Source organism: Hevea brasiliensis, unplaced genomic scaffold, assembly GCF_030052815.1.
Source record: "Hevea brasiliensis isolate MT/VB/25A 57/8 unplaced genomic scaffold, ASM3005281v1 Scaf377, whole genome shotgun sequence".
NCBI lineage: Eukaryota > Viridiplantae > Streptophyta > Magnoliopsida > Malpighiales > Euphorbiaceae > Hevea > Hevea brasiliensis.
Window position 1 is genome coordinate 30,440 of NW_026614892.1, and position 19,232 is coordinate 49,671.

At 42.6% G+C, this 19,232-nt stretch overlaps 1 long non-coding RNA gene across 1 annotated transcript; it reads right to left on the reverse strand.

Moving 5' to 3' along the window:
- Nucleotides 1–5,254: 5,254 nt before the first annotated feature.
- LOC131177247 (uncharacterized) lies at nt 5,255–9,743 on the reverse strand. The gene is made up of 3 exons (XR_009146841.1): nt 9,652–9,743; nt 6,092–6,150; nt 5,255–5,518 (listed from the first exon to the last, which is right to left on the reverse strand). It is a non-coding gene; the product is annotated as an uncharacterized LOC131177247 (long non-coding RNA).
- Nucleotides 9,744–19,232: the final 9,489 nt, after the last annotated feature.

The following is a 19,232-nucleotide window of genomic DNA, read 5'->3' on the forward strand; positions in this document are numbered from 1 at the left end:
AAATATCAAAAATACTCATAATTAATAAAATTTGGGGTGTTACATTCTTCCCCCCTTACAGAAAATTCGTCCTCGAATTTTTACACAAGGCAGAATAAAACACATGATTATGCATTGAACAAATACGGGTACTTGCTACGCATGTCCCGTTCTGACTCCCAGGTGCACTCTTCCACTGACTGACTCCTCCACAAAACCTTAACCATAGGGATCTGTTTAGATCTCAGCTGTCTCACTTGGTAGTCCACTATGGCTCTGTCGCTCCTCAAATGTCAAGTTCTCTTTTAGCTCTATCACATCCGGCTGCAGTACGTGAGAAGGATCGGGAATGTATTTCCTGAGCATGGAGATGTGAAACACGGGATGAACGTGAGAAAGGTTGGGTGGTAGTTCCAACCGGTAGGCAACTGCTCCAACTCTATCGGTAACCTCAAAAGGTCCAATATACCGAGGTGCCAACTTGCCCTTCTTTCCAAATCTCATGACTCCCTTCATTGGAGAAACCTTCAGGAATACATAGTCGCTTTGCAAACTCCACATCCCTCCGTCTGCAGTGCATAACTCTTACGCTTCATCGAAAGCTGTCTCGATCGTTCACGATTAAAGGAACTACCTGCAAGTGTCTTGCACTAGGTCTACATCATGCACCTTCGCTTCCCCATTTACGTCCAACACAGAGGAGACCTACACTTTCTTCCATATAGTGCCTCATAGGGTGCCATCCCTATCTTTGGAGTGATAATCGTTGTTATAGGCAAACTCCACCAAAGCTAATGCTCATCCCATTGACCTCCAAAATCCAAGACACTCATGCGAAGCATGTCTTCGATGTTTGGATTGTCCTTTCAATGTCAGTGCATGCGAGGGTGGAAGGCATCTTGAAGTTCAATTGTGTGCCAAGTGCCTCCTGCAACTTTCTCCAAAACCGAGAAGTGAACTGGGGCCCTCTATCCGATATTATGGAAGCCGGAACTCCATGCAATCTGACTATTTCTCGAATGTAGAGCCGCATCTTGTGCCCACAGTATGTAGTCTTCTGGTAAGAAGTGAGTGATTTGGTCAAGCGGTCTACAATTACCCATATCGAATCATATCCTCGCGTGGTACGAGGCAACCCGATCCACAAAATCCATAGTGATCATTTCCCACTTCCATTCAGGATAGGGAGCTCTTGCGGCTTCACGACGGTCTCAGTGTTCAAACTTCACCTTCGACAAGTCAAGCACTTGGACACAAAGTCTGCTATGTCGCTCTTCATGCCATTCCACCACTAGCTATCTTTCACATCATGGTACATCTTGGTGGAACCTGGGTGGACACTGTACAGTGTGTAGTGTGCCTCTCGCATGATTTCATTCCTGAGGTTGTCCACATCGGGCACACATATCCTAGAACCTTGCACTAGGGCGCCATCATTGGCAAATCCAAACTCACCACCTTCACCTTGTACTCTTTCTATGATCTTCATCAATTGTTGGTCTCGTGTTTGGGAAACTCTAACTCTGTCCCTCAAGTCTGGCCTCACTGAAAAGTGAGCCAACAATACCCCCTCATATGAAGGATCTAGGATTAAACCTTGATCCATCAACTCATGTACCTCCTGAATCAATGGTCTCTTCTCTCTTTGAAATGTGCCAAAGCGCGGAAGATTTTCTCGCTCAAGGCATCTGCTACAACATTGGCCTTCCTGTGGTGGTACCGATGGTGCAATCATAGTCTTTCAGAAGCTCCATCCATCTCCTCTGTCTCAAGTTCAAGTCCCTCTGTTGGAAGATGTACTTCAAACTCTTATGGTCGGTGTATATCTCGCACACTTCACCATACAGGTAGTGTCTCCAGATTTTTAGTGCAAAGATTACAGCCGCCATTTCCAAATCATGGGTGGGGTAGTTCTGCTCATGCCTCTTCAGCTGCCTTGAAGCATAAGCCACTACCTTTCCATTCTGCATCAAGACACACCCTAGGCCAACTCTGGAGGCGTCACAATACACGGTGTATCCTTCACCACTCACAGGTAGTGTCAACACAGGGGCAGTGGTTAGACACTCCTTGAGTTTCTGGAAACTCACCTCACAGTCATCTGTCCAAATGAATGGAACATTCTTCCTGGTCAACTTAGTTAGGGGAGCCGCTATCCTGGAGAAATCTTGTACAAAACGCCTATAGTAACCAGCTAAACCCAGAAAACTTCGCACCTCAGTGACTGTTGTAGGCCTAAGCCAATCAGTTACAGCTTCAATTTTCTTGGGATCCACTTGAATACCGTCTCTAGAAACCACGTGTCCCAAGAATGAGATGCTTTCTAGCCAAAATTCACATTTTGAAAATTTGGCATATAGCTGGTGCTCCCTCAAAGTCTGCAACACCATCCTCAAGTGCCACACGTGTTCTTCCTCAGTCCGAGAGTATACCAGAATGTCATCTATGAATACGATGACAAAACGGTCCAAAAATGGCTTGAACACCCTGTTCATCAAGTCCATGAAGGCTGCTGGTGCATTAGTGAGTCCAAAAGACATCACCAAGAACTCATAATGACCATATCTTGTCCTGAAAGCCGTTTTGGACACGTCCTCATTCCTGATTCTCAACTGATGGTAGCCTGATCGCAGGTCTATCTTGGAAAAGAATCTAGCTCCTTGGAGCTGATCAAACAAATCATCGATCCGAGGAAGTGGATACTTGTTCTTCACAGTGACCTTGTTGGTATGCGTAGTCGATACACAACCTCAATGACCCATCCTTCTTTCTCACAAATAGAACAGGAGCACCCCAGGGTGAAGTGCTCGGACGTATGAAACCCTTGTCCAAAAGCTCCTGTAGTTGCTCCTTCAGCTCTTTCAATTCTGCTGGTGCCATCCTGTAAGGTGGCATCGATATGGGGTTTGTACCCGAAATAACATCAATGCAGAACTCTATTTCCCTTCCTGGTGGCAACCCTGGAAGCTCTTCAGGGAAGACATCCATAAATTCTCTGACAACAGGAACATTTTCCATGCTGACACCTTCTACAGATGTATCTCTCACTAAAGCCAAATACCCTTGGCATCCACGCCTCAACATTTTTCTAGCACTAATTGCTGACACCAAATTATATGGAGCCACGCTCCTGTCACCATCAAAACTAAACTCTTCCACACCAGGTATGTGGAAATACACCTTTTTGTTCCTGCAGTCTAAGGTGGCATAATGAGCTGCCAACCAGTCCATCCCCAGGATTACATCGAAATCCATTACTGGTAGAGGAACCAAGTCTGCTGGGAGGATCTTTCCATCCACTACCACTGGGCTACCCGGAAAAACCATATCTACCTCTATGTTGTCGCTAAGTGGGGTAGCTACTGACAAAGGGCATTCTAAAGTTGTAGGGTTTCTACCCAACCTCATGGCAAACACAGGGGAGACAAATGAGTGCGTAGCACCCGGATCTATCAAAACACGAGCCTCATAAGATGATTCCTGAAGAATACCTGCCACAACTGCATTTGAAGCTTGAGCATCCTGGTGGGTCAGGGTGAAAACTCGAGCTTGTCCCCTACCCTGAGTGGCAGAACCCTGATACTGACTTCTACCTCCTGATCTGCCTCCAAATCCACGTCCCCCTTGTCCTCGGCCACATTGAATCGATCGCCGCCATGTGGGAAGCACCCGGATACAACTGTCGAGGAACATTCGCAACAGCACCCTGTGACCCCATCTGTGGCTCATCAAAACGGCGATCTCTAGCAAAGTGGCCCCGTTGGCCACACTGAAGCATACTCCAGACCCCATCAAACAAGGTCCTGAATGTCCTCTTCCACACTGTGCACACGGTGCCAAAGAGGATCTGAACGAGCAGAATCGCTTGCCTCGAATCGCTACCACTGCTGGATCCGTACCCTGGTCTGAACCCTCGGGATTTGTGTCTAAATCCACTCCTCTTATTTCTGCTTCTTCCTCTGTAAGTAGTTTGGCCACCACTATCCATAGTACCCATGTGGGGAACACCTGAAGAACCCTCTGCTCTGTTTTTCTTTGCTCTTCCGCTGTCATCCACAGCATAGCTAACCTCAATCTGTCTGGCTCGATCCACCACCACATCAAAAGACTGATCAGACATCATGGCCAGGTTCGCATACCTCCTGTCAAGCCCCTTTAGGAATCTTTTCACCTTCATCTTTTCTGTAGCTACTGCTACAGGGGCATATCTGCTCAATTCCAGAAATTCTGTAGCATATTCATCTACAGACCTGCCATTCTGTCTTAAGGCCTCAAAGGCCCACTGTTTCTGATCTCTGAAGCTTTCTGGCACAAACCGATTGACAAAAAGTTCCACAAACTGAGCCCATGTCAAACCCTCCATCCGGGGTAACACGTAGTCATTCATCCATTGTCTAGGCATAGGCCCCATGACGTGCTGCATACACTCTACCAATCTTCTATCAGTCAACTGTAATTCTGTTCCTGCCTGTCTGCAGGAATCTAAAAACCGATATGCGTCGTCTGACACATCATAAGTACCGGGCACCAACTTCTTGAAGTTTATGATCTGCTTGTAAGATTCCTCTCGTGGTGCGGTGGACTGCTGCTGCTGTGGAGGATGGACCATATACTGAGCCATCATGTCGATGGTTCTCTGCAGACCAGCTAGAGTAGCTGCCATGGGGTCCATGGGACCCTGTGCCATAAAGGACTGTTCCTGTACTGGGGTTGGCTGCTCCTCTACTTGAGCAGCTCTAGGCCTCCTACCCCGCCTCCTCGGGGCAGGCGCCTCATCCTGTGCCGACACTTCGTCGGGCACATCTGGTTCTACAGTGCGATGGCGGCTCTCACCGCTTCTACGCATTTTCTGAAATTCAGCAGATTAGCCCACAAAATTCAAGCGCACATTATCTGACTCTATAGACTCATATTTATACATAACATATGGAGCAGAAACTAGAAGCAAAGATGACAATGCAAGACGAATGTGGACCCTATATTTCCGCATGTGACTCCTATTAGACTCTTCCCAACACTTTAGACAATATTCCCTAAGAATCTGGAGCCTAAGCTCTGATACCACATTTGTCACGACCCAACCTATGGGCCGGACCAGACTAGGACACAGGCCACCTAAAGCCCTCGAGGCCCGTAGTAAGCCTTAACTATTCATTAACCCAACTCTAAGGCCCATTTGGGCCCAATTTCAAGAAAACAAACGGACAGAGTCCGGCCATAAAATGGACTTTCCAACGGGGAGTTTTTGACTCACCCGACCTGTAAACACAATAAATACTCAATTGGGGAGCTCAGCTCACCCTCCACATACTCATCAACATAAAATAAATGGGAGCTCAGCTCCCTCATCCAATCCATCAACATGCATAACATATTTAAGTTTACAGGTCCAACATGATAAAAATATTACAGACCAAATTCAAATAAATACTGCTAACACATGCGGAAATTCTAGGAGTAATTAAAATTACACAATATTGATAAACAACCTGCGAAGTATAAAAGCAGGTTAATCCAGAATAAAATATCCTCCTGCGGCCTGTAAAAATTTTTGAACAGGAGTGAGCGTTCAACTCAGAGAGTAAAATATCAATCTTAACTATAATCTCTATAACTATCTGAAACTAATGCAACCTGTAGAGTGAAATGCAACATCAACATCATATTCACATCATAGCATCAAAAAGGTAATTTGGAGCACTCACACACCCTGTAACATCATTCATAGTATATGGGAGCTGATCCCCTATACAGCTCTCTTAAATCCAATCTGGTGCCAGCGAAGAACTCAGCTCGGACTTCCACTTAAATACCAAATCGGGGTCCCAGCGAAGAACTCAAGCCGTGTCTACCCCGAAGGACCGGGTCCCAGCGAAGAACTCAAGCCGTGTCTACCCGTCCTATCCATAGTCCACACCACATCACACGCACGCCAACGCACGCACACTGCTCCAAATTACCACAATAACACTCATGGCACATTAACAGTTATCAATGCAACATAATTCGTGCCTAGAGTTTAACTACATAAATATATGCATATAAGTGATGCATGGGCATGCTGAACATATAATAATATCGAAATTACAGTTAAAATTAATATTTTACTCACAGACTTGACGACAAATCACTGTGGTGGCTGGGCGGAGGAAGAAGGCTGTCCCGGCTCACCTGACAATCATATTACAATCATTTAATACAAATGACTCAATACAAATCAAGAAAAGACCCAAATACGTCCTAAGTCGTGCCGAAAATCCGGCAGAGTCCCCCCTATACCTAGGACCTAACCAACCTGAAAAAGGGTTCAAAACACACTTCTATACTCACAATCCATATATCCACAACTCAGTCATATCACACAGCCCCTCCTGGGCCCACCAAACCAATCATTCATCACAATATGTAAAATTTCAATTTAGTCCCTATAATTGACCATTTTTGCAAAAACTGCCCAAATCAACTCTAAAGATTCTAAAACTTTGCCCCGCGGTCCTTAGCAATATTACTAAGCTATTGCAAAAAGAATCGTAATTTTCTAAGCTACCACGAATATTTTATGGATTTTTAATCCTATTTAAGCACTAGAAAATTACGAAAAAACAAGGTTCGGGTTTACCTTTGCCGATTCCGACTTGAACGCTCGGGATGTCGACAATGGGGCTAGCCAAAACCTCGCCAATTCGAGACTTTTCCAGAATCGGTTTGTCCGCCGAATTTCGCATCTTGGCCAATCGAATTTCCGCGAAATGAGAATACCTACACGGGCCCATAACACGGGGTTAGTACATAAATTTTCAGAATTTTCTAAGCTTATTTAATGCTCGAAAATACACTGCGAATTTCCGTGGGACCCACCGAAAAACGTTGTCGGAAAATTTTGAAATTAATATCCCGCGAAGCCCTCGTCGAGTGGAGCGTGCTGGTAGCCTCGGTTTTCTCGTGGGATTCACGGTTTTCGAGAAATCTAGCCCAAAAGTCGAAATGGGCTAAAATCTTCCCGAGCTAAAATCGGACAATCCGCTCGATGGATTTCGGCGTTCTTGGTGTCTATGGAAAGCTCTCGCCGAGTAGATGGTTTTGGACACAAGACCCGGTCCAATCGGTGACCGGATCGGCCGGATTTGGCCGAGGAAGCTGAAGCGGCGCGACGCGCGCAGGGGGAGAATCGCGCGCGTTTTCCGTTCGCGTCACCGGGCCGACGGCCGGGAGGCGGCGGCGAGGAGGGCGCAGGGAGGCGGTGGCCAGGGAGGGGAGGAGAGAGAAAAGAGAGAGAGAAGGGGAGTCGCAAGGAGGAAGAGGAAGAAAAAGAGAAGAGACCGGTCCGATTCGACCGGTCCGATCCGGTCCGGTTCGATTCGGCCGGTTCGATTCGAAATACAAAATTTTGAATTTTTACTCTGCCTCGGGACCGAAAACGAGGTCCAAAAATTCCGAAAAAATTCTCGAAAACTCAGAAAAATACGTAGACTCCAAATATATTTTTAGTTTTGCCACGTGGTCTTTAAATAAATTTTTAAAAATCATCAAAGTTTATATTTTCGGAAAATCGAACCCGATTTTTAAAATCCGAAAAATCTCAAAAAATTTCCTAAAATTTAAATAAAATTTAAATATCAAAAATACTCATAATTAATAAAATTTGGGGTGTTACAAAATACGTGCCAAAAAAACTCATTAAAATAAGAAATTCAGGCTTTTATAAGTTTTATTAATTTTAGTAAAATTTTTTAATCTTAGTCCCAATCTCAAATTTTCACATTAAATTTAATTTTAATAATTTATTTAATTAGATGATTTAATTAATAAAAAAATAATTCAAATATTTATCTACATAATTAATATTAATTTCTTTTATCATTTCAACAATAAGTCTTACATAAATCAAATAAAAATATTATTTTATTAAATCAAATACTTATTATTTTGAAAGTTATAATTAGATTTGTTTTCGTTATAATATTTATTAATATTTATGCTTAAATATTTAAGGATTTTTTTTATTTATTATGCTTAAATTCGAGTTAAAATAATAATAAATGTGAATTAAAAATAAAATATAAAGAGAGATAAAATTAAAATTAAGATAACAATGTATATTAGATATACTATTCAATTGTTATTGTCACGACCCAACCTATGGGCCGGACCGGCACTAGGACCTGGGCCAGCCTAAAGCCCCCGAGGCCCGTAGTAAGCCTTAACTATTCATTAACCCAACTCTAAGGCCCATTTGGGCCCAATATCAAGAAAACAAACGGACAGAGTCCGGCCATAAAATGGACTTTCCAACGGGGAGTTTTCGACTCACCCGACCTGTAAACACAATAAACAATCCATTGGGGAGCTCAGCTCACCCTCCACATACTCATCAACATAATAATAAATGGGAGCTCAGCTCCCTCATCCAATCCATCAAACAGACTTAAAATATTAAGTTTACAGGTCCAACATGAATATAATATTATAGACCAATTTCAAATAATTACTGCTAACACATGCGGAAATTCTAGGAGTAATTAAAATTACATAATATTGATAAACAACCTGCGAGGTAAAAAGGCAGGTTAACCCAGAACAAAATATCCTCCTGTGGCCTGTAAAAATTTTTGAACAGGAGTGAGCGTTCGACTCAGAGAGTAAAATATCAATCTTAACTATAATCTCTATAACTATCTGAAACTAATGCAACCTGTAGAGTGAAATGCAACATACATAACATTTTCACATCATAACATCAAAAAGGTAATTTGGAGCACTCACACACCCTGTAGTATCAATCATAACATATGGGAGCTGATCCCCTATACAGCTCTCTTAAATCCAACTTCAGTGCCGAATTACTCAAGCTCGGACTTCCACTTAATAACCAAATCGAGGGTCCCAATAATTACTCAAGCCGTGACTACCCCTCGAAGGAACAGGTCCCAATAATTACTCAAGCCGTGACTACCCGTCCTTTCCATAGTCCACAGCACATCACACGCACGCCAACGCACGACACCGCTTCCAAATTATCACAACAACATCCATGGTACATCAACAGTTATGAATGCAACATAAATCGTGCCTAGAGTTTAACTACATAAATATATGCATAGAAGTGATGCATGGGCATGCTGAACATATAATAATATCGAAATTATAATTAAAATTAATATTTTACTCACGCACTTGACGACAAATTATCGTGGCGTGGGCGGAGGAAGAAGGTCTGTCCGCTCACCGACAATCATATTACATTTATTTAATACAATCGACTCAATACAAATAAAGAAAAATACCAATTACGTCCTAAGTCGTGCCGAAAATCCGGCAGAGTCTCCCCTATACCTAGGACCTACCCAACCTGCAAAAGGGCTAAAAACGCACTTCTATACTCACAATCCATACATCAACAGTTCAATCATATCACACAGCCCCTCCTGGGCCCATCAAATCAATCATCCATCACAATACGCAAAATTTCAATTTAGTCCTTATTGTTGATCATTTTTGCAAAAACTGCCCAAACAAGCTCTAAAAATTATAAAACTTTGCCCATGGTCATTAGCAATATTACTAAGCTATTGCAAAAAGAATCGTAATTTTCTAAGATACCACGAATATTTTATGGATTTTTAATCCTATTTAAGCACTAGAAAATTACGTAAAAACTAGGTTCGGGTTTACCTTTGCCGATTCCGACTTCGGGGACGCGCTCGGGACGTCTGACAATGGGGGGCTAGCCAAAACCTCGGCCCAATTCGGAGACTTTTCCGGTCCACGGTGCATGCCCGAAATTTGCGAACCGGTCAACTGTCGAATTTCCGCGAATCGAGGATACCTACACGAAGCCCATAACACGGGGGTTAGCACATAAATTTTTCAGAATTTTCTAAGCTCATTTAATGCTCGAAATTACACTGTGAAGTTCCGTGGGACCCACCGAAAAATGGTGTCGGAAAAATTCGAAATTTATGTTGTTGCGAAGCTCTCGACGAATGGAGCGTGCTGGTGGCCTCGGTTTCCTCGTGGGATTCACGGTTTTCGAGAAATCTAGCCCAAAAGTCGAAATGGGCTAAAATCTTCCCGAGCAAAAATCGGACAAACTGCTCGATGGATTTCGGCGTTCTTGGTGTCTATGGAAAGCTCTCGCCGAGTAGATGATTTTAGACACAAGACCCGGTCCAATCGGTGGCCGGATCGGCCGGATTTGGCCGGAGAAACTGGAGCGATGCGCGCGCGCAGGGGAGGGGAGGAGAGAGAAAAGAAAGAGAAAAGAGAGGGACGACGCGCGCGGGAGAAGAAAAAGGAAAGGGAGCCGGTTCGATTCGACCGGTCCGATCCGGTCTGGTTCGATTCGGCCGGTTCGATTCGGCCGGTTCGATTCAAAATACAAAATTTTGAATTTTTACTCTGCCTCGGGACCGAAAACGAGCTCCAAAAATTCCGAAAAAATTCCGTAAAACTCAGAAAAATACGTAGACTCCAAATATATTTTTAGTTTTACCACGTGGTCTTTAAATTAATTTTTAAAAATCATCAAAGTTTATATTTTCGGAAAATCGAACCCGATTTTTAAAATCCGAAAAATCTCAAAAAAATTTCTAAAATTCAAATAAAATTAAAATACCAAAAATACTCATAAATAATAAAATTTTTGGGGTGTTACATTCTTCCCCCCTTACAGAAAATTCGTCCTCGAATTTTTACACAAGGCAGAATAAAGCACATGATTATACATTGAACAAATAAGGGTACTTGCTACGCATGTCCCGTTTTGACTCCCAGGTGCACTCTTCCACCGACTGACTCCTCCACAAAACCTTAACCATAGGGATCTGTTTTGATCTCAGCTGTCTCACTTGGTAGTCCACTATGGCTACAGGCTGCTCCTCAAATGTCAAATTTTCTTTTAGCTCTATCACATCCAATGCGAGACATGAGAAGGATCGGGAATGTATTTCTTGAGCATGGAGATGTGAAACACGGGATGAACGTGAGAAAGGTTGGGTGGTAGCTCTAACCGGTAGGCAACTGCTCCAACTCTATCAGTAACCTCAAAAGGTCCGATATACCGAGGTGCCAACTTGCCCTTCTTTCCGAATCTCATGACTCCCTTCATTGGAGATACCTTCAGGAATACATAGTCGCCCACTGCAAACTCCACATCCCTCCGTCTGGGGTCTGCATAACTCTTACGCCATCTTGAAAATTTGTTTTGATCGTTCACGATTAAAGGAACCATCTCTCAAGTGTCTTGCACTGTGTCTACATCATGCACCCTTGCTTCCCCATTTCTGTCCAACACGGAGAGACCTACACTTTCTTCCATATAGTGCCTCATAGGGTGCCATCCCTATGCTGGAGTGATAACTGTTGTTGTAGGCAAACTCCACCAAAGCTAGCTGCTCATCCCATTGACCTCCAAAATCCAAGACACTCATGCGAAGCATGTCTTCCAGTGTTTGGATCGTCCTTTCGGACTATCCGCTGCATGCGAGGGTGGAAGGCATGCTTGAAGTTCAAGCTGTGTGCCAAGTGCCTCCTGCAACTTTCTCCAAAGCGAGAAGTGAATCAGCCCTCTGTCGGATATTATGGAAGCCGGAACTCCATGCAATCGACTATTTCTCGAATGTAGAGCGGGCATCTTGTGCCCGAGTATGTAGTCTTCTGTAAGAAGTGAGCTGATTTGGTCAAGCGGTCTACAATTACCCATATCGAGTCATCTCCTCGCGTGGTACGAGGCAACCCGATCCACAAAATCCATAGTAATCATTTCCCACTTCCATTCTGGGATAGGGAGCTCTTGCGACTTCCACTGACGGTCTCTGGTGTTCAAACTTCACCTTCGACAAGTCAAGCACTTGGACACAAAGTCGCTATGTCTCTCTTCATGCCATTCCACCGGTAGCTATCTTTCACATCATGGTACATCTTGGTGGAACTCAGGTGGATCTTGTCTGATGTATAGTGTGCCTCTTGCATGATTTCATTCTGAGGTTGTCCACATCGGGCACACATATCCTAGAACCTTGCACTAGGGCGCCATCATTGGCAAATCCAAACTCACCACCTTCACCTTCTTTGTACTCTTTCTATGATCTTCATCAATTGTTGGTCTCTGTGCTGGGAAACTCTAACTCTGTCCCTCAAGTCTGGCCTCACTGAAAAGTGAGCCAACAATACCCCCTCATCTGACAGATCTAGTATTATACCTTGATCCATCAACTCATGTACTTCTGAATCAATGGTCTTTTCTCTGTGAAATGTGCGCCAAGCGCTGGAAGATTTTTCTCGCTCAAGGCATCTGCCACAACATTGGCCTTCCTGTGGTGGTACTGGATGGTGCAATCATAGTCTTTGAAGCTCCATCCATCTCCTCTGTCTCAAGTTTAAATCCCTCTGTTGGAAGATGTACTTTAAACTCTTGTGGTGGTGTATATCTCGCACACTTCACCGTACAGGTAGTGTCTCCAGATTTTAAGTGCAAAGACTACAGCCGCCATTTCCAAATCATGGGTGGGGTAGTTCTGCTCATGCCTCTTCAGTTGCCTTGAAGCATAAGCCACTACCTTTCCATTGCATCAAAACACACCTAGGCCAACTCGAGGCGTCACGATTACCAGCGTATCCTTCACCACTCACGGGTAGTGTCAACACGAGGCGGTGGTTAGACACTCCTTGAGCTTCGGAAACTCACCTCACGATCATCTGTCCAAATGAATGGAACATTCTTCTGGTCAACTTAGTTAGGGAGCCGCTATCACGGAGAAATCTTGCACAAAACGCTCGTAGTAGCTACTAAACCCGAAAACTTCGCACCTCGATGGTTGTTGTAGGCCTAAGCCAATCGATTCTGACTTCAATTTTCTTGGGATCCACTTGAATACGTCACTTGAAACCACGTGTCCCAAGAATGAGATGCTTTCTAGCCAAAATTCACATTTGAAAATTTGGCGTATAGTGGTGCTCCTCAAAGTCTGCAACACCATCCTCAAGTGCCACACGTGTTCTTCCTCGGTCCAGAGTATACGAATGTCATCTATGAATACGATGACAAAGCGGTCCAAAAATGGCTTGAACACCCTGTTCATCAAGTCCATGAAGGTCTTGGTGCATTAGTGAGTCCAAAAGACATCACCAAGAACTCATAATGACCATATCTTGTCACGAAAGCCGTTTTGGACACGTCCTCATTCCCGATTCTCAATTGATGGTAGCTCGACGCAGTCTATCTTGAAAAGAATCTAGCTCCTTGGGTGATCAAACAAATCATCGATCCGAGGAAGTGGATACTTGTTCTTCACGATCACCTTGTTCGGTATGCGTAGTCGATACACAACCTCAATGACCCATCCTTCTTTCTCACAAATAGAACAGGAGCACCCGTGGTGAAGTGCTCGGATGTATGAAACCCTTGTCCAAGAGCTCCTGTAGTTGCTCCTTCAGCTCTTTCAATTCTGCTGGTGCCATCCTGTAAGGTGGCATCGATATGGGGTTTGTACCCGGAATAACATCAATGCAGAACTCTATTCCCCTTTCTGGTGGCAACCCTGGAAGCTCTTCAGGGAAGACATCCATGAATTCTCTGACAACAGGAACATTTTCCATGCGACACCTTCTACGGATGTATCTCTCACCAATGCCAAATACCCTTGGCATCCACGCCTCAACATTTTTCGGCACTAATTGCGACACCAAATTATATGGAGCCACGCTCTGTCACCATCAAAGCTAAACTCTTCCACACGGTATGTGGAAGTATACCTTTGTTCCTGCGGTCTAAGGTGGCATAATGAGTTGCCAACGGTCCATCCCCAGGATTACATCGAAATCCATTACTGGTAGAGGAACCAAGTCTGCTGGGAGGATCTTTCCATCCACTACCATTGGGCTGCCCGGAAATACCATGTCTACATCTATGTTGTCACTAAGTGGGGTAGCTACCGATAAAGGGCATTCTAAGGTTGTAGGGTTTCTACCCAACCTCATGGCAAACACAGGGGAGACAAATGAGTGCGTAGCACCGGATCTATCAAAACACGAGCCTCATAAGAACAGACGGAAGAATACACGCCTGGCGCATTTGAAGCTTGAGCATCTGGTGGGTCGGGGTGAAAACTGAGCTTGACCCCTACGAGTGGCGTAACCACGATCATCGACTTCTACCTCTTGATCGCCTCCAAATCCACGTCCCCCTTGTCCTCGGCCTGTTGTACTTGATCGCTGCCATGTTGGAAGCACCGGATACAAGCGTCGAGGAACATTCGCAAGAACCACGTGACCCCATCGTGGCTCATTGAACATGGGGCATTCTCTAGCAAAGTGACCGGTTGGCCACACAAGCATACTCTGATCCCATCAAACAAGGTCTGAATGTCCTCTTCCACCACGTGCACAAGGTGCCAAGGAGGATCTGAACGGACCAGAACTCTGTACCCCAGCTGTTACCACTGCTGGATCCGTCTGCGTGTGCAGATCCTCGTGGTCGTGTGCGAAACCACTTCTCTTGCTCCTACCCTTTCCTCTGTAATTACCACAGCCACCACCGTCAGGAGTACCCATTGAAGGGACACATGATGAACACTCTGCTATGTTTTTCTTTGCTCTTCATTTGTCATCCACGGCCATAGCTAATCTCAATCATGCAGCTCGATCAACCACCACATCAAAAGGCGATCGACATCATGGCCAGTTCGCATACCTCTGTCAAGCCCCTTTAGGAATCTTTTCACCTTCATAGTCTCTGTAGATACTTCTGAAGGGACATATCTGCTCAATTCGAGAATTGCAGAGCATATTCATCTCTGACACGCCATTCTGTCTTAAGGCCTCAAAGGCCCACCGCTTCGATCTCTGAAGCTTTACGCACAAACCGATTGATAAAAAGTTCCTGGCGAGCCCATGTCAAACCCTCCATCCGGGGTAACACGTAGTCATTCATCCATTGCCTAGGCATGGGCCCCATGACGTGCTGCATACATTCTATCAATCTTCTATCAGTCAACTGTAATTCTGTTCCTGCCTGTCTGCAGGAATCCAAAAACCGATATGCATCGTCTGACACATCATAGGTACCAGGCACCAACTTCTTAAAATTTATGATCTGTTTGTAAGGTTCCCCTCTTGGTGCGGTGGACTGCTGCTGCTGTGGAGGGTGGACCATATACTGCGCCATCATGTCGATGGTTCTCTGCAGACCAGCTAGAGTAGCTGCCATGGGGTCCATGGGACCCTGTGCCATGAAAGACTGTTCTTGAACTGTGGGTAGCTGCTCTTCTACTTGAGCAGCTCTAGGCCTCCTACCCCGCCTCCTCGGGGCAGGCGCCTCATCCTGTGCTGACACCTCGTCAGGCACATCGGCTCGTGCGATGGCACCTCTCACCTTCTACGCATTTTCACGAAATTCAAGACATTAGCCCACAAAATTCAAAGCGCACATTACGACTCTATAGACTCATATTCATACATAACATATGGAGCAGAAACTAGAAGCAAAGATGACAATGCAAGACGAATATGGACCCTATTTTTCCGCATGTGACTCCTATTAGACTTTTCCCAACACTTTAGACAACTTTTCCCTAGGAATGGACCTAAGCTCGATACCACATTTGTCACGACCCAACCTATAGGTGGGCCGGCACTAGGACACAGGCGACCTAAAGCCCCGAGGCCGTAGTAAGCCTTAACTATTCATTAACCCAACTCTAAGGCGCATTTGGGCCCAATATCAAGAAAACAAGCGGATGAGTCAGGCCATAAAATGGACTTTCCAACGGGAGTTTTCGACTCACCCGACACTGTAAACACAATAAACAATCCATTGGGAGCTCGGCTCACCCTCCACATACTCATCAACATAATAATAAATGGGAGCTCGGCTCCTCATCCAATCCATCAAGCAGACTTAAAATATTAAGTTTACGGGTCCAACATGAATATAATATTACGGACCAATTTCAAATAATTACGCTAACACATGCGGAAATTCTAGGAGTAATTAAAATTACACAATATTGATAAACAACTGCGAGGTAAAAAGGCGAGTTAACCTGAACAAAATATCCTCCTGTGGCTGTAAAAATTTTTGAGCAGAGTGAGCGTTCGACTCGGAGAGTAAAATATCAATCTTAACTATAATCTCTATAACTATCTGAAACTAATGCAACTTTGTAGAGTGAAATGCAATATACACAACATTTTCACATCATAACATCAAAAAGGTAATTTGGAGCACTCACACACCTGTAGTATCAATCATAACATATGGGGTGATCCCCTATCTGACTCTCTTAAATCCAACAGTGCGGCCGAATTACTCAAGCTCGGACTTCCACTTAATAACCAAATCGAGGGTCCCAATAATTACTCAAGCGGTGACTACCCCTCGAAGGAGCAGGTCGGCCAATTACTCAAGCGTGACTACCGTCCTTTCCATAGTCCACACCACATCACACGCACGCCAACGCACGCTGCTCCAAATTACCACAACAACATCCATGGTACATCATGATTATGAATGCAACATAAATCGTGCCTAGAGTTTAACTACATAAATATATGCATATAAGTGATGCATGGGCATCTTTGAACATATAATAATATCGAAATTATAATTAAAATTAATATTTTACTCACGGACTTGACGACAAATTACTTTGTGGCGGTGGGCGGAGGAAGAAAGGCATCGGCTCACGACAATCATATTACATTTATTTAATACAATCGACTCAATACAAATAAAGAAAAAGACCAATTACGTCCTAAGTCGTGCAGAAAATCCAGTGAGTCTCCCTATACCTAGGACCTACCCAACTGCAAAGGGCTAAAAAGCACTTCTATACTCACAATCCATACATCAACGGTTCAATCATATCACACAGCCCTCTGGGCCCATCAAATCAATCATCCATCACAATACGCAAAATTTCAATTTAGTCCTTATTGTTGATCATTTTTGCAAAAACTGCCCAAACAAGCTCTAAAAATTATAAAACTTTGCCCCGCGGTCCTTAGCAATATTACTAAGCTATTGCAAAAAGAATCGTAATTTTCTAAGATACCACGAATATTTTATGGATTTTTAATCCCATTTAAGCACTAGAAAATTACGTAAAAACTAGGTTCGGGTTTACCTTTGCCGATTCCGACTTCGGGGACGCGCTCGGGACGTCTGACAATGGGGGGCTAGCCAAAACCTCGCCCAATTCGAGACTTTTCCGGTCACGCAGTCCATGCGCCCGAAATTTGCGAACCGGTCAACTGTCGAATTTCCGCGAATCGAGGATACCTACACGAAGCCCATAACACGGGGGTTAGCACATAAATTTTTCAGAATTTTCTAAGCTCATTTAATGCTCGAAATTACACTGTGAAGTTCCGTGGGACCCACCGAAAAATGGTGTCGGAAAAATTCGAAATTTATGTCGTTGCGAAGCTCTCGACGAATGGAGCGTGCTGGTGGCCTCGGTTTCCTCGTGGGATTCACGGTTTTCGAGAAATCTAGCCCAAAAGTCGAAATGGGCTAAAATCTTCCCGAGCAAAAATCGGACAAACCGCTCTATGGATTTCGGCGTTCTTGGTGTCTATGGAAAGCTCTCGCCGAGTAGATGATTTTAGACACAAGACCCGATCCAATCGGTGGCCGGATCGGCGGATTTGCGGAGCTGGAGAAGCGGCAGCGCGGGAGGGGAGGAGAGAGAAAAGAAAGAGAAAAGAGAGGGACGACGCGCGCGGGAGAAGAAAAAGGAAAGGGAGCCGGTTCGATTCGACCGGTCCGATCCGGTTCGATTCGGCCGGTTCGATTCGAAATATAAAATTTTGAATTTTTACTCTGCCTCGGGATCGAAAACGAGGTCCAAAAATTCCGAAAAAATTCCGTAAAACTCAGAAAAATACATAGACTCCAAATATATTTTTAGTTTTGCCACGTGGTCTTTAAATTAATTTTTAAAAATCATCAAAGTTTATATTTTTGGAAAATCGAACCCGATTTTTAAAATCCGAAAAATCTCAAAAAAATTTCTAAAATTCAAATAAAATTAAAATACCAAAAATACTCATAAATAATAAAATTTTTGGGGTGTTACGTAGGAAATTCATTAAATTAATGAAAATGTAAACTTTTTTAATTAAAATTAGATAAATTAGCTAAAATTGATAATATATAAATAAAAATAATTGAATAATTTATTAATTAATGAGTTTAATTATTTTTAATTTTTGTAATAATATGAAAAAGTTTTAATTAAATTAATAAAATTAAAATGTTTAATGAAAATTTATAATTGACATAAATATTTTATTTTCTTGTCATTTAGCCTTAAAAAATGGACTGTGTTAGCATTTTAAACAACATTACAGATTTAATCCTTCAAATACTAATGAGTATAATTACAAAAATATTTAAATATCACTGAAAAATTGCACATCTTAAATAATAAAAATACAAAATCACATTTATTTATATATATTTTTTTCTTTAAATTATTATTTTATCTTTTAACGGAAAATGATGTCACATCATCAAACAACTTGGCTCGCATGGGTGAATATTCTCATTTTTTTACTGTATAAGTGAGAAAAATTATTCAATTACCTGTATATTTTCTTTCGTATTTATATAAATTTTGTTACCAAAAATTATATAATACTCGATTTTTTATGTGTAGTATAAATATTTTATAATTTTTCTATTAAATGAATAAGAGGAGAAATTACTCCATATCAAATACTAGTTAAATCTATATATAATAAATTAATTATAAAGTGATAAGTAAATAATAATAAATTTACATTTTAATTAAAATTTAAATTATAACAATTTTATTAATTTATTTATTTCACATCCCCTTTATTCTATAAAAGTAAATTCATTTTTTCATTTATTTTAAATTATAAAATTTTTTAAATATTAATTTATTAATAATGTAAAATGCATTAATTTTAAGAATAATTTAGTAATATAAATGACTTGTTTCTTAAAATTTAATTTTTTAAAAAGTAATATGTTCAAAAGATATATTAAAAAATAATAAATGTAATTTATTAACTATATTTTTTAATTTAAGTGAACATAAAATAAGGGAGTATATTATTTGTAAACGAAATAATCGTTGCATGATATAATTTCTGGAGGGAGAGCGACAATACATTCAAGAACAGCCAATAGAAAAGTCCCAAGTCATCAATGAAGTCCCAATTCTTGCTCTCTTCTCTCCCCCATCGGTAACTTTATCAGAACCTCAGATTCCTCGAAGAAGTAT